This window comes from Heterocephalus glaber, unplaced genomic scaffold, assembly GCF_053883595.1.
Source record: "Heterocephalus glaber isolate CG9 unplaced genomic scaffold, H.glaber_assembly_v1.0 deba00001555, whole genome shotgun sequence".
Classification (NCBI taxonomy): Eukaryota; Metazoa; Chordata; class Mammalia; order Rodentia; family Bathyergidae; genus Heterocephalus; species Heterocephalus glaber.
The window spans coordinates 12,115,669-12,135,773 of NW_028258346.1; the positions used below are offsets into that span (position 1 = coordinate 12,115,669).

The 20,105-nt window shown below is 35.9% G+C and overlaps 2 long non-coding RNA genes and 1 pseudogene across 3 annotated transcripts in view; 2 read left to right on the forward strand and 1 right to left on the reverse strand.

Annotated features, from left to right (window-relative positions):
- Positions 1 to 20,105, forward strand: part of LOC147824092 (uncharacterized) — a 198,031-nt gene that overhangs the window by 151,957 nt on the left and 25,969 nt on the right. The window lies entirely within an intron of this gene.
- The window catches only part of LOC147824094 (uncharacterized), a 64,867-nt gene that overhangs the window by 18,914 nt on the left and 25,848 nt on the right, over positions 1 to 20,105 (reverse strand). Inside the window, exons 2-3 of the long non-coding RNA XR_015442891.1 lie at positions 19,464 to 19,541; positions 14,552 to 14,661 (exon numbers count right to left, since the gene is read on the reverse strand). This is a non-coding gene — a long non-coding RNA (uncharacterized LOC147824094). The remainder of the gene's footprint in view (positions 1 to 14,551; positions 14,662 to 19,463; positions 19,542 to 20,105) is intronic.
- On the forward strand, positions 1,806 to 6,726 carry LOC147824095 (uncharacterized; annotated as a pseudogene).

Genomic DNA, 20,105 nt, shown 5'->3' on the forward strand with positions numbered 1-20,105 from the left:
ATAAATAATAAGCAATAAATCAATGCTGAAATTATTTTCAGCCTGTTTCTGGACTATACCATGAATTTAAGTTAGAAACTATTGACAAAAGGATAACTAGAAAAATTCAAATTTCTCAGTTACTTCAAAAATACACTTCAAACCCATTAAAATGAGAAAATAAATAAAGCAAGATTAAAATGTCAGATCAACAACATTTTAAACAGTTTATTAATCCTGATAGGGAAATTCTTACTGTGCCATTAATCATCTGTTGGTCTGAGTGGATTAGGTATGCCTACCAGATTAGTAAAGCAGAGTTCTGGATGTGTCTGGATGACTAATATGGAGGCCAGAACACTGAGGCGCAAGGACAGCTTGGTTGTGGGTGACGGTAACAGTCGGCTTCTGGTCTGGATGGAATACAATGGGAAGGAAGATTCCAGTGTGCCCTTCGGAAAAGCTCCAGTATTCCTTTGAGGGGACATCTTTGGGCACTGATCTCATTTCTTCAGCTTCCAACACAGACGCACACCGATGACCTTCCTATGAGCTTCCAGGTCCTTGACCTTGGGCTGGTAGTGAATCCATGGGCCTTCTTGTTCTGCAGCTCACATCTTCTTGGGCGAGCAGCTGCTGAACTCTCCAGATCTCCAGGGCGGAGAAGGCCTCTCTGTCCCACCTCACATCCTACAGATCCACCTGTGGACTCTCCATCCTCTGACCTGGAGAATCTCTCTCTTATCTCTTCTTGCATATTTAGTCATATATTTCCATTGATTTTGTTCCTTTACCCAATTAAAACATCTGCTCTTACATTGTCAGTAAAGAAGTTCTCCAAGAAATATTTATAACTTTAATGTGCATATCAGAAACTAACAAAATTGGACATTAGTGGAGCTGAATACTTCAATCACAAAATATGAAAAACAAACAGCACCTCCCACTTCCATAAAACAAATAGAATACAAAAAATAATGCAAGGGAAGAAATAAATTAAATGGCCAAAGATGGAAGTGATAATTCCAACTCTTGACATTTTAGGAAGTTAAATGGACAAAAAAGAACAAAGAATGAGAAAAATGCAATACACCAAATCCAGGGATGATAAAGGGAAAATTACAACAGTTCCACTAACAAAACAAAAGTTAAGATGACAGTAAGGACAAGTATATGCCAAGATATTTCATAACTTAAAGGAAATATACAAATTGCTTCAGAAAAGAATTATATTATCTGAAACAAGATAAAATAAAATTTGAATAGTACAAATCTGTTAAAGAAATTGAATTTATTTCCTATAAAAGAAACTTCTATTTCAATTAGATTCCCCTGTCAATGCTTCCAACATGAGAAGAAGTAACACATCTTGAACAAACTTTTCCAAGCAAAAGAGAGAAAGATGACATTTCATAATAACTGTCATGAGACTAAGGTAATCTAGACGGCAAAAGCTGACAAACATATTATAATAAAGGAAAATTATACATCAATATTGTCATATATATGTAAATTACTGAGATTTAATGTATTTAATGTATTGGCACACTACACCCAGACATGGAGTGATCTGTAATCAAATATTATTTCTATACTGCTTCTACTTCATGCAATTGTTTTTTTTTTTAATCTTTGCTTTGCAGTTAAAAGTTTTTTCTATATTACCAATCAGTAAATGTGGAGACACCTATTTTACAATATGTATCTGTTTAATTATATTATCATTAGTTCTTCTCTGTGCTTCTTTTTTCCAATTAAAAGGACTTGGAGTTAGAGTAATGAATTATTTTGAGAGGTTGTTGTCTGTCTAGCTTGCCATTCTTGTAATTTCTTCTTTAGAAATTTTACTGCTGTGTTATTTTTTGGGTAGATATTGGAAACTGCTATATGAACTTTGAAATCTCTAATCCTTAAATTTCCAAGTCTACCTCATTTAATGCTTCAGTGGCTATATACTACACTGCAAGTTAAGCCATCATTTAATTTTGGGTTGCATTTAGAATATGTTTGTTGATCATTTTATTTTACTCTTCCTGATTCAACTTATTTTGCTTTTGTATAAGCATATAAACCTAACAGAGAAAAACCTGAGGGGATATACACTTCATATAGAATGAAAGTAAACAGCAACAAAAAGGGAATATGAAATCTTTTCAGCAAATTAAAACACTTCACTCTAAGAAGCTCAAGATGGATCTTTTGGTGGGAGCCATCTTGGTTGTCCCATGGTTTCTTAAAGCATTAAGCTTATGGACTGTTTGGTTATTACTGAGGTGGCAGAGGGGAAAAGCTGGAGAAGCGGTTTGATTCCCAGTGCCCAGAGGAGGGGATGACGCTCAGCTGAGCTGGTCTGGTGATGGCAGTGCCTTTACCCTACCCTTGTATCCCCGCTCAGGTTATTCCTCTGGGCTCGGTAGGTGGAGGCCACACCCATAAGCTTGGCGCAGGGTCCACTGATGATGGCAGAAATGGATCCTGCACAGGTTACTGGCATGGAGCCAAGGATGAGGAGTCCCTTTTTGAGCAAGGAATTTCTGTAGGAGCATCACAGGTTACCACTCCAAAGCCAGGGTCATCCACTGAGAAGACCCAGCCTAGGGAGGCACTCTTGAAAGATATTCTGCACCGAGCTGAGCACAGTAGAACACAAAATGAACAAGAGATGTATCTTTGTGAGGCAGAGCTTTACCAGCCTCATAAGCAGAATCTTTTCAGAAGGGACAATTGGAGACTTTCATTTTTGAACAACCACAGAATTCATATAGCAGAAAGAACTTTCACATGCAAGGAAGGTTGGAAGGAAGTGCCAGCCACTTCAGGCCTTCTCCAGCACCAGGCTCCTCACTGTGTGTGGAAGCCAAACAGGGAAGCCCAGGGTATGGAAGCCCTTCCAGCCTGACACAACAATTACACATGCAGTAAATGTGGGAAAGCCTTCAGATGCAAATACTCACTTGTTGAGCATGAGAAAACTCATACAGGAGAAAGGCCTTATCAGTGTAGCAAATGTGGGAAATTCTTTAGGTATAATGCCAACTTCATGAAACATCAGAGTATTCACAGTGGAGAAAGGACTTATGAGTGTAGAGAATGTGGAAAATAGTTTATGTACAACTGTAGAATCATGAGACATAAGAGGGTTCACACTGAAGAAAGGCCTTATGAATGTGACATTTGTGGGAAATTCTTTAGGTACAGCTCTACCTTCTTTAGGCATCAGAGAGTTCACACTGGAGAAAGGCCTCACAAGTGCAGTGAATGTGGGAAGTTCTTTAGGTACAACTCCACTCTCATTAGACATCAGAAACTTCACAGTGGAGAAAGGTCTTACGAATAATGTAGCATATGTGGGGAATTCTTCAGGTACAACTCCATCCTTGTTAAACATTGGAGAAATCACACTGGAGAGAGGCCTTACAAATGCAGTGAGTGTGGAAAATGCTTTAGGTACCACTGCAAGCTCATTAGACATCAGCGATTTCACACTGGCGAGAGGCCTTATGAGTGTAGTCAGTGTGGGAAGTTCTTCAGGTACAACTCCAACCTCATTAAACATTGGAGGAATCATACTGGAGAAAGGCCTTATGAGTGCAGGGAGTGTGGGAAAGCCTTTAGCCACAAATACATACTTGCTGAGCACCAGAAGATCCACACTGGAGAAAGACCTTATGAGTGCAGTGAATACCGAAAGGCGTTCATTCGAAAATCCCACCTGGTTCATCACCAGAAAATCCACAATGAAGAGAGGCTGGTGTGCTCTGTGAATGTGAGGAATTCTATAGGTACAACTCCAGCTTCATTAAACATCAGAGATTTTACCATGGAGAAAATTTTTTAAAAAGAAAAAAAGAAGCTCAAAATGGAGGTATTTTATATACCACTCAATAAAAATACTATGTGCATGTCATATAAAATATGATCCAGAAATTGCTTACATGAAAGAAGGATTGAAAGCAGAGTAAAAATGAAAAAAATTGAACAAAATATTAAACTTGAGTTGACTGAAATCAGAAAGGACATTGACAATGCTCTGGTTTGGATGATTGTCCCCTAAAAGTCTGTATGTGAAGTCTTGGGGCTTAGGATGCTGATGTTGGGAAGTGTTATGGACACCGAAGAGCTCTTGGCTGCCATGGGGTAAGCAGCTGTCCTCCACCTGACCCTTTGACCATACTATTTCTACTTCTCAGGCAGCTGACTTTGAACTAAGCCCATTGAAAAACCATGAGCCAAATAAACCTTTCCTTATTTTTAAGGATGTGTGCATTGAGTATTTTCTTCCAGTAAATGGAAAGTGTCTATTACAGGCACATATAATAGAAAGGAAAATCCAAATAGTAAGATACAAATAGATACAGGAAATAAATTAACATTTTTCAAAATATTCAAAATTAGAGACTTGGAAGGAGAAAATGAATAAGATGAAACATACAAGAGAATAGACTGAATTAATAAGAGTGAACACAAATGATTCTTATCAGAAAAATGTATTTAGTATTAAAAAATGATAACACACTCTGCAAAAATATGTGTGCTTTAACCAATCTTGGAAATCTCCATATTGTCCTGCTTTTACATATGGGAAAAACCTAATCTTAGAGCAGAAGGAAAACAAAGAATTCATATTTTTAAAAAGAAATGTCATATTATAACTGAGCCATACAAAGCACAGAATAAATATCCTTTAAATCTTAGCCAGGTTAGATTATCACGTGTCTGAAAAGGAATGGTAAAAGATAGATGCTATAAAGTATGTGCTATTAAGGGAAAATGAAAACAAAAATATAGATCATTATCTGAGATTATCATTATTGTCATTTGAATGTTCAGTGTACAATTTTCTTGAAAATAGAAAAAAACACCTCTGAAGTGAAGTTAAAAACTGAAATATTTTCTTCAAAAAAAAATGCAATTATATTATAAAAACCTCTGCATATACCTGTGTACCCATTCTTTAGGTGTTCATGATTAGGATGATACTTGGGAACCACAGGGTAGGCAGTGATATTGCATTATAAACACCAATTAAACAGTAATCTCACTTCAAAGAATGCAAAAGCCTGTGAATATTTGAACTGTGAAGCAAGGTCTCAGCAATTTCTAGTAAATAAACCTCAATATGTTCCTTCTGGGACGTTTATTGCTAATCCACTGATTATAATATAATTGCATATGGTTGGCCAGGCTTTTAATAAGGTGAGGATATCATAACAGGGCACTTGAACTTGCTACTATGTAAAAGTGTCAAGAAATCTCAGATCCCTTAGCAACTTTGTCTGAAGATTCCTAGGGAAAATGAGTTTATACCTGGGAGAACTGGAGAATTGTGGGTGTCTGAAATAACCACTCCGGCATCTCCTGAACCCTGATTTTTCTTCAGTTCTCTTATAATATGTTTGGGTTTCTTTTTCTTTTTCTATGTCCTGGGGGTTTTGGAAATCTGTATTTTGTGACAGACTGAAGAAAGCCACAACCAAGAAAAGCTATGTGTTGTGTCTCTCAACTAACTGTTTTCACGAGGCAGAGCATTTTTTAGGATTTCATGAGGAAAAGCAGAGGATGTGCTTCTTTTCACTTTAGGCCTATGAGCTTTTATTTTAGATTCTAGTATTAGGTTATGTGTTAGTCTTAGTTGATGCCAATATGGTGCTACTTTATAGTTTTCTGGGCTATAATTATATGATGTTGGAGCCTGCCATGATGACTGAAAACTGTGTCACTCCACAATGTCCCCATATAAACTTCTGTCATTAAACGTTCTCCTAATGACCTGGAGATTGCTTCTCTTTTCATCTATTATCTCCTTTCCGAACCCAGCCTCTCAATCCCGAGAGTCATGAGTGGATAGTGCATTCTTCGTGTGAGTATTTCTGATTTATTCTGGGACTCTGAATTTGTTTACTGCCTGATTTTTAGACCTAATATTAGTCTGTATAAAATTTTTGTTTCCTGCTATTTTTTTCTGTCTTAACTAGCAGTCATAGACAGTATTACTTCTTTACAAAAGTGTTTTCAAATAAAGGCTTAATTTTATTTTACATGTTGTCAAGAATGTATGTGTCTCTTAAATATCAATCTATCAACATACGGGGAATACAGTCAGTCCTTAACACTAGAAGTGATGTCCGAGATGCCCCGGGCCCTAACTTTCTTTATTTGATATCAACAGAACACAGGCAGTTCAGAAGCTCCAATGTTAAGCTTAAGGCCCAGTTCTTTTTTCACGACTTATGTACTAACCTTTTAAAAATAGTTAGATGAATGTACATCCACAAAAACAAACCACAAACAACAAACAAGAATGCAAACTTACCATCTATACCATTATTATACAAAACTTAAATTATTTTTACAAGATGACTTTTAGAAAATAAGTTTCTGTTTAAAAAGTGATTCTTATTTTTAAAAGAAAATTATCTAGAATTGTTTCTATCAGTTGTGTACGTTCCTCACAACTGTTCAAATCTGATGACTTTGAAGTGGCTGGTGTGTCTATAATCTGCGACTTTAAGACTAAGCATATGTGAACAAGAAGGCAATAATATTGATTCTAATAAGTGAAATACTTCACACATTTTGAAGCAATAACTATTTAGAATTTAGATATGTGACAATCTCAGATGCATACATCAAAGGATTAAAAAATACAAAAAATGTTAAACAATTAGACACAGGTATGGAATATTTCCATGACAATATTTGGTGTTATAAAACTGGAATGGTATGTAATGCATAGTAACGGTAAAAATAAAGGTCCATTAATATAGGTGAACTCTTTTATTTGTGCACTTTTTGTCAAGTTAGACAAACATGAAAGTAACGATTTCTCTTCACCTTATTTATTTGAACTTGCCCGTGCGAATATATTCACTATAGACATTCCAATCCCAGAAATGCAATGATAAATGAAAGACAAGAGCTCATCAAAAAAGCAATATGAGAGATTAAGTGGGTGAATCTAATGGAAGGGATTAAAATATCTCAAATTTTATGAGCTGGAGTTAGTAGAATCTATCAAGGGAAATGAAATCTACCTATAAATATCAAGAGCAGTAGACACGGATTGAGAAAACACTCTTTAATCCAAGAATAAATATACAGGAACATCTGGGAAAAAAAGGCAAAATACACTGGGTGTTTGAAGAACAACATTGCATTATAATGATTATATGAACTATGCCATATAAAGGCAACAGAGTGGCCTAGATTAATGCCATTGAGGAATATACTGTAAAAACCATAGAAAAAAATTAATTTAAACAAATAGCATTCTGTCACATATTTTTGTAGACACTCTCCCAAATTCTTCATATATGACACACACAGTAAAAAAAGATATTTTTTTCTTTCATTATTTCTATGATTATATGAACCCCATAGTAAATGAAATACTTTGATTTTAGTTTTTATAGTGATAGGGAAATGGAGACATTTAAAGGCATGTTTAACTGAATACCATTAATTTACAATGTCTATATCCTAAAATATGAGAACCTGCATCAGATGCTACACCACAGCTATTCGTGAACGAGGCAGATGGTCAGATCAAGCAGTCATTCTTAAAGACACCTGCACATTTACTGATGCTGGGGTTCTTCTTGCCCTCACACCTTGGGGCTCTGATTAAGGGTTGAGCTCACTGCAGCCTGGACTGCTTTCCCCTCACAGTCCTGACTTTGGCGACTGGATCCTTCATTTTGTACCTTTTCGATGCCAGATGCAGAAGCCAAGCTGAAGGACCATCTTCTGCATCCCAGGTTGATCACACCTAGGAAAGGTCAGGTTTCTCAAAGAGGGTCCAAAGAAGTGACAGCACCAGTCTCCCAGAACCTTTCTGCCCCTCTTCTTGAACAGTACCATGGACACCTCTGTACCGACTGGTTGTGCCCCAACCAACAGCAGAACAGTCCTTTTCTCACCCAACTGCTGTCTGTGTCAGTGTTATGGCTTTCCCAAAAGGGGCACAGGCCAGGAACCCACGGGGTCCCATACCTGGGCATCGCGATGTGCTCTGTGTGTGCATTCACCCCAAGCACACACGCAGCTGTGAGGCTTCTGGGTCCTTGAGAACACTCACTGCCTTTGGTGATCACAAGAAAGCAATTTGTGGCTCTCCCAAGGCTTCATGTGGGAGTGAAACAGTGCTTAGAGAATACGGATCTGTGGCTGCCGATAGGCCCTTCCTCCTGAGATCTGCCTATCCCTATCCCTTCTACCTGTTGTTTGTAGATAGTAGTGAGAAAGAAATTGAGTTAAAAAGTACTGGTAGGAACCATTTGGGATTAGAGAACATGTTGCTTATCTCGGTGTGGAGATAGTTTCTTAGATCTATAGCTTCATCACAATTCACATTGTTTATTCCAATTGTGTACAATTTTTTGTGTATCTATTCTAAACAAAGTATTGTTTAGGGACCTTCAATCATGCACTGATCCCAAGGAAAAACGAGTAAAAAAGTAATTGGCTTAATATTTAAACTTCTTTATTTCGATAACTTGTTCAGTTAAAAATATGCAATAATATTAAAATATCAAAAGTTATTTATCCATAATCTATAGTCATTTTATTATGAATATAATCCAAGGAGACATTTTACTCATGGTGTTTTATATTTTAAAATATAGAGTAGGAAAATTCTCTAAGTCAAATGTTTTCTTGTTTAGCAATAGCAAGCAACTGAGTACATTTTAAAATATTTCCAAATTTTCAAATTTTATTTGATTTATTATGCTTACAAATATCCAAGGGGAAAAATCAAACAAGAATAGTTTATTTATTTGTTTTCCTTTTAGTCCCTAGGCTTTCAAAATCTCCTTAATATCAAAAGGAGAAAAAGTCATCTATAGATGCAAAAATAAATAAAAAATATTAGCAGAATATAAATCTATAAATTTAACATGATTTTAAATCTAACCTCAGGCAAAATAGAAAAGCAAAACCCAGTTAGGGACAAGAAAATTTATGTGTAGTAGGTAGAAATAATATTTCTCTATGAGCAAATAAGTAGTAATAACATTCACTTATAAATAATCTAAAGTATATAACCAAAGCTACTCAACATATGAGAATTAGCATGCAATGTACTCATATTTTAGTTTTTTTCCTAATATATATATATAGAGAGAGAGATATAGATATAGATATTTTATCTGATTCAACATTATCCTCCGTTGTTCTCATGTGTGTTATTTTATAAATTCTCAATGCTCACACTGGTAGAATCCTAGTATCTTTATGTATGTAACTGTTTTAATTATTTAAAATTATTTTAATTATTTTATTTACTTATTTTTTTTGGTACCAGGAATCAAACTTGGGACCTTGAACTTGCGAGGCAGGCAGCCGGCACAACTGAGCTAAATCCCAGGCCCTAAAATTATTTTAGATAGTATTTAGTCCTTCTCTTATAATTTTTGTGTAACTGATTGAATTTAGAAAATCTTTACTCCTAGCTGTGTTACTTTTAAATTTTTGCCCTCAGCTATTTAAAAAATACTTTCTCCATGTTATTTTCATTTCTTTTAAAGTAACTCATTTTACTTTCTTACTTCCTTAGAGATGATTCCATCCCTCTCCCCTTTACCTTACCTTCAGGATTTAAATAAAGGCCTTGTATGATTTATTATATGTTTCTCTAAATCTTTGTCAAAGTTGTTTTATAAGATAAGTAGTTGAAAAATATTCTAGAAGTACTTACGTGAGTTTTAATAACTACTGGAAAAATTACTCACTGTATCCCTCTTTCCAAGGACATCTGATTTTCTTTTTGATACCCACAAGCTAGAGAAAATAATTCAGTGTTTACTGCTGGCCTGCATGGATCCGGACAAAAGGGCGTTGTTTTGCATTTTGCCTAAGAAGCAGAATTGTGTTCATTGCATCAGCTGGACTCCTGATTACATCCTCCAACTTGAACATAATGATACTTAGGGCTTTACAGTAAAGGACATGGTGAATACTTTATCTCCCTGTGTGTTTGGAGGATAGCATCATGTGTCATTTACTACCATTTTCCTTCTCTGAAATCATTGTCTAGCTGTAAAACTTATGATAAAATCATTTGATGTATTGCTAGAGTTGTTTGCATACAATAGAGAAAATACCAACAGCAAGAGGAATGAGACAGGAAGCTCTGATTATTTTAATCAGTAAAAACAGTGTAATGAAAGGCTAGGAGGAAGCTCAAAGAATAAAATGCCATGAATGCACTGAATCTTGCTGCCTTGTGTCATTACCAGCTCTGTGTACTCTATGATCTCGTGAATATGACAGATGAACAGCTTCCCCTATGGAGTAGTTTTTGACCAAGAGTAGTCATTGGTAAGAAAGTTAGAAGGTCAATTTAAAATTTACTCAAAAATTATTTGGTGAATTTTAAACAATTAAATTATCTTTTTAACTCTTTTTGACATACTTGCTGTGCATTGGTTTTATTCAAGTACACCTGAGGTCTGTTTTTAAATGATGTTTGGCATGTTGAAAACACTGAATGTAGCAAAAAGCATTTGTCTTATGATCTCATCATAAAAACCAAGTGTTCTGTAGTTTTTGAGTGAAGAATATATCTTCACAAGTAGAGGGAGGGGCAAACAGATTTCTGGAAAGACTGGGAAAATATATCAAAATTGGAATAAACAATAGAAAACAGTAAATGAGAAACCAATCCAGGGGAGATTTTATTGAGGATGATTGCAAGAAAGGGAAAGGCCCTATCCCACCAGAAGGCCGACTTTCGAATTAGAGAGAGTATTCCAGACCAAAATATCAACAAGTGTTTAAAGGTTAGGTAAAATACTTTCTTTTTTATAGGGAGGAAGAGAGAAGGCTATAAAGAATAAAGTGGCTTTCAGGAATAGCAGATAAGAGAACGATCCCTTAGCCAGCTTTTCCTCAGGAGAGACCCTTAAAGAGGGTATCGTGATTCAGTTCAGGCTGAGGGGCTGCAAGGTTCAGGGACCTGAGGTTGGAGAGGAGCTTGACCTCAGTTTGATTACCATGCATTGTATGGAAAGAAGTGCAGCTAATCTTATAGGAGGTAAGGAATGGCTGCTGCTCGAGGGTCTGCATCTTCCTTGTCATAGGTAAATAAGACACCATTCTTGATCTTAGGTAAATTATGTGGAAGAAGATGATTCTGCGCAGTAAGTCTGTTCTGGCACACAGAAGGTTGGAGAAATTTCTTAATTTGTGCTACTTCCCACAATCACAGATGTCCAAGACAGTCTTAATATTCTCAGTGCGACTCAACTTTAGGCTTTTCCCTAACTTTAAGCCCTTTAGCTCCCTTTTCTATAAGAATTTACTAGAGAAAACTTGGTATTATAAATGTCTTCTCTGTTTCTTTGAGATGTAAATCCTCTCCCAGCTGCTTGCCAATTTTAGAACCCAGGGATGTCTTTCTGAAGGACCTGAACACTGCCATTCTTTTGAAATGTAATCATTAAGAAAGATAGCACCTTTATCTCCCTCTCTCTGTAGGCCAGGAGCCTAACTTCAATAAGAGCCAATTAGCAAAGAGTTGATCTAATCACATTGACCAAACTTCCACTTCATGTCCTTTAATACTTCTCCTTGGACTCACCCAGCATTTAAAATTACCTGACTTTTACTTCAGAAGAGTTGAGTTTAATCGTTCTTGTCTATTTTAATAGTCTTTGCATCTATGACAATATTCTTGAATAAAATCTTTCTTGACTGTTTCATCTTTCCAGTACGATTTTTCTTTGATTCAGGGCTCAAGTAAAGTTTAACACTATCACAGATAAGGGAATTCTTCAGAATTCAGCCATTGGGTTTTGGCTTCCTATTTGATTTTATGTTTTTCAATGGTTGCAAATACCTACTCTGTTGTCTTATCAGCAGTGATGTCCTGTCACCGCTAATGACCTTACTCAACATCAAGTTTATTTAGCTTTAAGTAAAAAGACAAAGACACCCCAAACAACAAAGCATGAATAACAATAGCACAGTGAAGATCTAGTGACTTCCACCTGGAGTTGCTATGCCTCACTTTGAGTGTCCAAAATCTTCAGCCTGAGCTAGGGCTCAGAGTTCATGGAGAAGTTCTGAAAAGGGAAGCTATCAGCTGTGCCTAGTTTATGCCTTCATACGAGGCCTGTACAGAGCACTTGGTCAGCAGCTGTGCAGCTCACTCAGGTGCATGGCCAGTCACATGCCGCCCTGCAGATATGTTATGTGATCACTGAGATCCATCTCAACAATGATGGGCTTGCTCTGCTACTATCCACAGCCAGATTGCTACTACATTCCCTCCTATAAATTTCTTGAATAAATATTTCTAGGAAAACTGACCAAGACCTTAAATGTCTCAAGTGTCATTAAGGAAGTAAAGGCTAAAGAATCAGGCAACAATCCCTTCCAAAACAGCTATTTGAAACCAAAGATTGTATATTACATTTCCATTATTCTGTGATTTTATTTTCCTTTTCTGTTTGTGAGATTTACTTATTTTTTTAAATTTTTCTATTTACTTTAGTGATTTTTTTTCTGAGTTTAGAGTATCAATCAACATGTGAAGTATAGTCTATATTTATTAACATTTTGAATGCCAAATAGAGTTTATAATAAAATATATGAGTTTGCGTTTACATATGTAGGTCATATAATTATGACTTTATTATTAGAATAATGTTTTCTTAAAATGTAATTTTCAACTTTTATGAAATGACTTGTTTTGTATAAGTTGCCCTTATATCAGTTCTCACTGTAACAAAAAGTACAGAAGTTGATATAGTAAAATGTCAAAACAGAGTATAATCCAGCCTCCCATTCCCATGACTTTCCTCAGAGGTCATCAAAATTAATAGTTTGAAATATATCTTTCAGTATTTTTCTGGATATATATTCATATATGTAAGCATATTCATATATATACCTGTGTATATATACATGTATGTACACATAATCTCTCCTATATATATAATACATCCATGAAATAATATTGCATATACATATTTTCCAAAAATAATTTCTTTTTTGTCTTAGACCCTGTCTGTATTGGTTTTTAGTAACAATACTTAGAAACTGACCACTATTTCCTTTGGTTCATTATGTATCTTCTCCTCTCTCTTCTCCATATGTTCCATCCATATTTTCTATATTCTCCATTCATGTCTGAATGTCTACTTTGGAATTGTGGTTTCAAAATATATTGCCTCTTTGACTTAAGCTAATTTTACCTCTCTTAATTTTATCATCTTTAAATTGTAGATAATGCTCGTACTTAACATCTATAAGGTCATTTTCAAAGAAAACATGAATTAATACATTTAAGTTACTTGGTTTGTTCTTGACATTTAGCAAGTGCTCCATGAAGCTATACAATATGCCTCCTGTTTATTATTTAGCATTATAAATATTATTTCCTATATTTGAATATTTTTCTTAGATGGGTTTTCTAAGAGTGTAATTGCTCAATAAGCACATATTGAATTTGAGACATTTCAGAGTAATTGCCCCCTCTAATACATGCATCCCATCAACAGTAGCATCAGATCTTAGCTTTCCATCCCTTGGCAATGCTTGATATTATTAACCATCAAAATTACTAATAAACTAGGGAAAATTAATATATTTTATTTATACTTTATTTTCCAAATACTAATTTAATTACACATAGTTTGGATATTTACTAGCAATTGTATTTCTAGTTTCATGAAATGACTCTTTTTGATCCATTTTTCCCTGCTGAATTAATTTATTAAATTAGTTAAGTTTTAATTTTCAGAGTTCTCAAAGAACTGTTGTATGGCTATGTCCAGGCTTTGCAGTTGTGTTCAGTTGGAAAATGTAGTAGAATGCATTTAATTTTCTCAAGTGCTAGGATGAAAATAAATGATTTCAATATTTTTTATTATTTTTTAAAGTTTGATTTCTTTACCTTCAGTGTGACTCATATGAAGCCCTATTATTTCTCAAGGATGTCATAAAATACACAACCTGGTTATTATTAGGAAAATAAATCACCAGTGTTATTCAGTGAATTTCAAAAACATAAATACTTTTACTGTATTCTGTATATTTTATAAAACAATTCTAAACTGTATTTTGAATTATATTATATTCTTTAGTTTTCATGATTTTAAGTTATTTTATATTACATACTTCAATTTTTAAAAGAATATGTAAAATTTCTTCAAAAGTCTTCATTTAATGGAAACCAAGGATTTATGTATGTCTATAAGTGGTATTTGAATAGAATCTCTATTGATTTTAAGACTTTGTTCCTCAATCTATTCAATAACACACTAGAATAGAATAAATATATTTTGGTTAACTCTATGGAAAAAATATAAAATGTACTTTGGCACCAGTGAGGGAGCCAGCTATTGGCATCATTGGGAGGTTGAGCTGAATTCAATGGCTCATGAATGGGTACTACTGCTGTTAAATTGATACAGACTCAACGTGTTTCCCTGAACATCACATGTTAAACCTAATCCAGCATGCAAAAGTATTAATAGGTGAGGATTTGGGGAGGTGATTAGGAGATGCAGGTAAAGCCTTCATGAATGGGATTTCTGTCCTTATAAATAGTCTTAAGAGAGCTTACCCGACTCTTCCATCACATGAAGACACAATGGGAAGATGTCATCTTTGAGGCACAGAAGTGGTGTTCTTGTCACTGAGTCTGCTGACCCTGGTTATTATACTTCTCCACACCTGGAAGAAACAAATTCTGTCCTTCATAAGCCACCAAGTTCAGGGTATTTTATTACAATGTTCTGAAAAGACTAACATTGTCTTAGTCACATTACCACGTGACAGTGATCTGGTACTGTACAAGTCATATTAACCTGGCCCTTTAACCTAAATTAGCCAAGTTCACAGTTAACTGCAGGTTTGTAATTATTTTGTAGATAACTGAGCAATTTTCAAATATAATAGACACTAGGAAAAATAGACCATGTGGCCTATAACTAAAAGATTTTCAGACTTACCTACTAAGTATCTAAAAATCTCTACCTACATTTTTAAAAAGTCACTGAAATGCTTACATATCATGTAATGCATATTCATTTGAAAAATGTAATTAGTATCATTCTATTTCATACTTGTGCCCTTTTTAATTTATTAGACTGCAAACTAACTATCTCTGGAAACACCGCATAGACAATACAGTTGTGATTTACTAGTCGGCTAGGCATTTCTTTTGTTTTTTTTTCTTTGGTATCAGCGATCGAACTTGGGACCTTGTACTTGTGAGGCAGGCAGCGGAACCATTGAGCTAATCCCCGGCCTGGCTAGGTGTTTCTAAATAGAGGTAAACTGATGTACTGCAATTAATGGTCACAGTATGATAAGGAGAAGGTATTGACTGTACCAAAAGGCCCAAATTAAACTGCTGGAAATACAAATAGAGTGTCTGAAAAAATACACTTGATGGCGTGAATAAAAGATTAGGTACTGAAGAGGAAATGATTAATGAACTTGGAGTTATAGTAGAAGCAACAGGACCTCTCTCAACACATTTTGTTTTATTTACTTCTAAAACTTTATGGATTTAGTCCTTAAATTTAAGTCTATTGTCCATTGCACATTAATTTTGTATATGCTGTGAGGAAAGGTGGAAGATTGATTTTACATAGTGATATTCATTTGTTCCAGCATGATTTGTTGAGAAGACCATTTGAATTGTCCTGGCTGTTTCATTAAAAATTGATTGAGGGTACATAGTACATTCATTTTTACACTGTCCAATTTGTTCTAGTGATCTTTCTGCCTATGTTTTCTTTATTACCTAATGGTCCAGTATAGAGAAAACCTTGAAATCAGGTAGTGTGTATATTCCAACTTTATTCTTTTCATTAAAAATTTGACCTTTTCTGTTCCTTTGCATTTTTATAGAAATTCAAGATTTAACAAACACATTTCTTTAAAAAACTAAATGTTGCAATATTGGTTAGATTAATAGATTAAATAAGCAGAATAATTAACAGAGATCTGCTACCATAAAATACTGAATCTTCCATTCCATGGGTATTGTATCTCTCTCCATTTAAAAAAAAAACTCTAATTTTTTGAGTAAATTTTGTAGATTTTACGATACAGGTCACCTGAATAACACTGAAATTACTTTTAAGTATTGCAAAAATTTTACTGCCATAATAAGTAGCTTTCTCCTTTTTAAAATTTCAATGACCAGTGGCTTATTGCCAATATATAGAAATATAAATTATTATTGCAGGAGTTCACGTTGGTAGTGTGGCTACCACACAGAATGACAGTGCAAGCTGTACTTTGCAAGGTGGTCTAATAATGAATGATGAAAACCACAACTGTTAAATTCTCAGAAAAGACATATTCCTGGGCCCCAGACATGGCCCTTTGAATGTAGCAGATGGATTCATTTGTGCTACACTAAAACTGGGATACATATCTTCATTTGAAATGAAGTCACCTGGAGAACTTGGGATCCTGGTCAGCTGGAGCATATTGAACATGAAAGATATAACTCTTGGGTATAAGGACGAGTACAAAATTAGGCATATTTCTCCCCAAGGCAGCCCCCTGGGGTTAATACACATGAACATAGGGCAGGGCAGCTGTCCAGGTACTGTTCTGTTTGTAGTGCACACCTGCCCTGTGTGGATGTACTGCACAGGTGATAAGTAGACCTTCAGGAATCTCACATTGTGGATTGAACATGCACATAGGGCCTGGGACAAAAGTGCTAGCAATCACTAACCAGATACCTCGCTACTAGAGAGATTAGCCTGTCTGTGATTCAGTTCATTGACACCTTCATGGGTCTTTAGTTCTTTATAAGCTCTAAGGATAAGAATAAGTGTGAAAAAGGATTTTTAAAAAGCTCACTAGAGTTTAATGGGGAGCTGAAGATTCCTATTTAGAAACAACCCAGGAGTTTTTGGAAAAATCTCAGATATATATCGATATCTGAAAAGACCCTGATCCTCCTCAAAAATCAGATCTGACAAGTCTGGAGAATTTTCTAGATACTGAAGTGTTGATTTCTATTTTGAATTCCAGCAGATAGTAGGATAGGGTTACACAGGAGCCGCACTTGCAACTACAGCACCAGACTGATTCATCAGAAGGGAACAAGAGAGCCACTGAACTGGAGAAGGCTTCCTTACCTCTTATTCCATTCGAGCATAGCTTGCTGTATTAGAAAAGCTCCCCTCATGGACTGCAGGATATCTGAGAGATTAATGTTCACAGGCTTTGGGCCAAGGTGCTGGGAATTTTGCCAAAAGCGGAAGCTCTGAGGCTAACACAATACTCAGACTGGATATGAAAGAAATGACAAGGAGAAAATTTTCAGGACTGGAGTAATCCCAGTAAAGATAAGAAAGCTAAGACAATTGTAGTAGAGGAAACAACTGGAAGATAAAAGAGAAGGGGACAATAACATGAGGGATACATTACTCGAGAACATCCTCTTTTAAGGAGAAATATATACCTGTCAAGATCTCGGAAATTCATCCTCACCCCATATCACACAGCCTCTGCATTCTAAACCTATATGATGAAGGTACACAGTACCTTGTCTCAAAAGTAATTAAGAAAACAAACAAATGTTTCCACTACTCTGCCACTCAGCCATTGGTCTTCTGGGAGATGACTCAAATCGAAGGAGAACTAACCCTGGTGTCTGGCAATCCTTTCCTAGATAGTCGCCATATTGGAAGAAGAAGGAACTCCTAATATTCCTCAGTCACCTGGACACCACAGCCCTGAATACTGTATTTGGGCTCAGTTGATGAAGTTGCTATTTCTTCAGAAACATCCAACACAAGCTAGCACAGTTCAGTTTTCTCACTGCAGCATCAGCCAAAGATACAGATAGTGAGCGATGGGTGAAATCAGGGATCCCGGCACGGAATGAAGGTGGGAAAGATGCCTCTGCAAAATCACCAAAGCAACAAGACCCCAGACTTTCAGGAAAAGAGACTGTAGAGATGATAACCCACAATGAGCTCCCCATTCCTGCTTCAGTATCAGTAGACAAATAGACATTCCCCAAAGATGAAACAATGTCTGAGTTTGTATGGAAAAACAAAAGTTCTGATTTAGTTTTGAGATAAAATGAACAGGCACAATTGACTTGACACAGACATGACACATTCCAAAGAGCAGATAAGTATTTGGGGTCAGGTGGCAGGACAAACAATCTCTTTTTTTCAAATTTTGTACATGAGGTGTTATGAAAAATATGGTGAATATTTCAAGTTTTAAAAATTCTATTTTAGTAAAAGACAAAAGTACCATTAACACGTGCCCATACTCTCCCTCAATTTGAACACACTTAGTTCATCATTCTTGCCTCTTTCTGAGACAGGAAATGGGTTAGAGGAAAGGCCCGATTGTTGTTCTTCTCATGTCCTTCTACTGAGGAAACAGCTTGGAATTTCCAGGAACAACTTAGTAGACCTCTGCAGATAGGGGATATGTCTCTGGGAAACTGTAGTACAGAAGGGTGCTAGGGAGAAAACTAAAATTACCTCAGCTGCCTTCCATCTTGTGTAACTGCCTTCCCTTGGATATGGCTAGAACCTGGGAACGCAATGATTCATCACTCCTCTGATTATGTTATGTGTGAAAAGATATTTTGCTAGATTAAGGCCTCAAATGAGTTTACCTTAACATGAAATTTTTCTCCATGAGCCAGACCTAATCAGTTGAGTCTTTAAAAGTAGTGAGGATCTTCCTGGAGGGAGAGATTGAGAATGCAATGGGAATTCAGCAAGAGGGAGATTTACAGTGTTAGACTTTGCAAATGGAGGGTGCCAGGCAGCAAGGAATGCAGGCAAACTTTAGGCACTAAGAACAGAAACGAGACTGATAGGCTTTGAGAAATAACGTCAAACCTACAGCCAGAGGAGTCGGGTTGCACCAGCAATTTCCAGGAGCTTGGAAGCAGACACTTCTCCAGGTTCTTCAAACAAACCTTCAGTTTGGGAATTACCTTTATTTTATCCTTAGATGTGGAGCAAAAAACTAAGCCAGACCATGCCTGGACTTATGATCTAAACACAGTGAGACAATAAATATATGAGCAAGAACAACATCCAGGCATAAATGTGATACTATCCTTGAAAAAGTTCATCGGGAGTTTGGTAGAACATCAATTACATGGAATCTCTTCGACTCCAGAAGAGTCAAAATTATTTTCTTTGTTTCTAATACTGAGGTTTGCTTTTGCTAATGGAACTATGTCTCCCAGCACAACACACCTTAATATCCCCCATAGCATCAGCCCAGACCAAAGGATAACTTCCATAGAAAAGAAGCTTCCACTGAACCTTGAACTATTACTCTCACTCAGTCATTTGGAGTTTATCATTTTAGTGTCTCAGCAACCAGGGAAATAAGTTAACATACATGGTATATTGCTAGAATTTCAGTGGTCCAGTTAGATAGAAATATATGTCCAATGCAGGATATTCACTAGGGCAATTCTTGATGATCTAGTTCTTCCGCACAATTATAAGAACGATTACCTGACAAGTCCAGCACCCGAAGGCTCTTTACCCTGGGAGATTTCATTCATCAAGTAAATGAGAACAGCAGAAGGATTTCTGAGGGTGAAAGTCATGAGGAATATGTGTTAAAAGAGAGAGAATAACAAATATCGCTTAAGTCCTTGGGACCAGTCTCAACTCTTGAGTAATTTAACTTATATAATTACAACTCAAACTAAGACTTTGTAGAGTCTGAGACTGGTCACTAACTCCATGGGGTATCAAACTTGATGAGGGCACTAGAGGCCTTGGGTGGTATACAAGGACAGGTGGCCTCTCTCAGACCCTTCTGTCACAACTTAACTGCCTGTTTTGCTGCTTGCCATAGTGCAAAGCACATTTCTTTCTTTCTGAAAGAAGCTTTTCTGCCTCATTCATTAGAATTCAATTCTGCTATGACAGCATGTTTTCATTCTGTGTAAACCTACATTATTATTTTGCCATACGAATTCCCTGACATTTGAACAGAAGTTACTTTTCGTATATGCTATCATATTTAATGAAACAATCTTAATGGAAACTGCTCTAAGCATGTTTCCTCCTTCAGAAAATTAACATCTGAAGAAACCTTAGTACTAATGTACATTTATTATAAGAAGAATAACAAATATTACTTGAAAA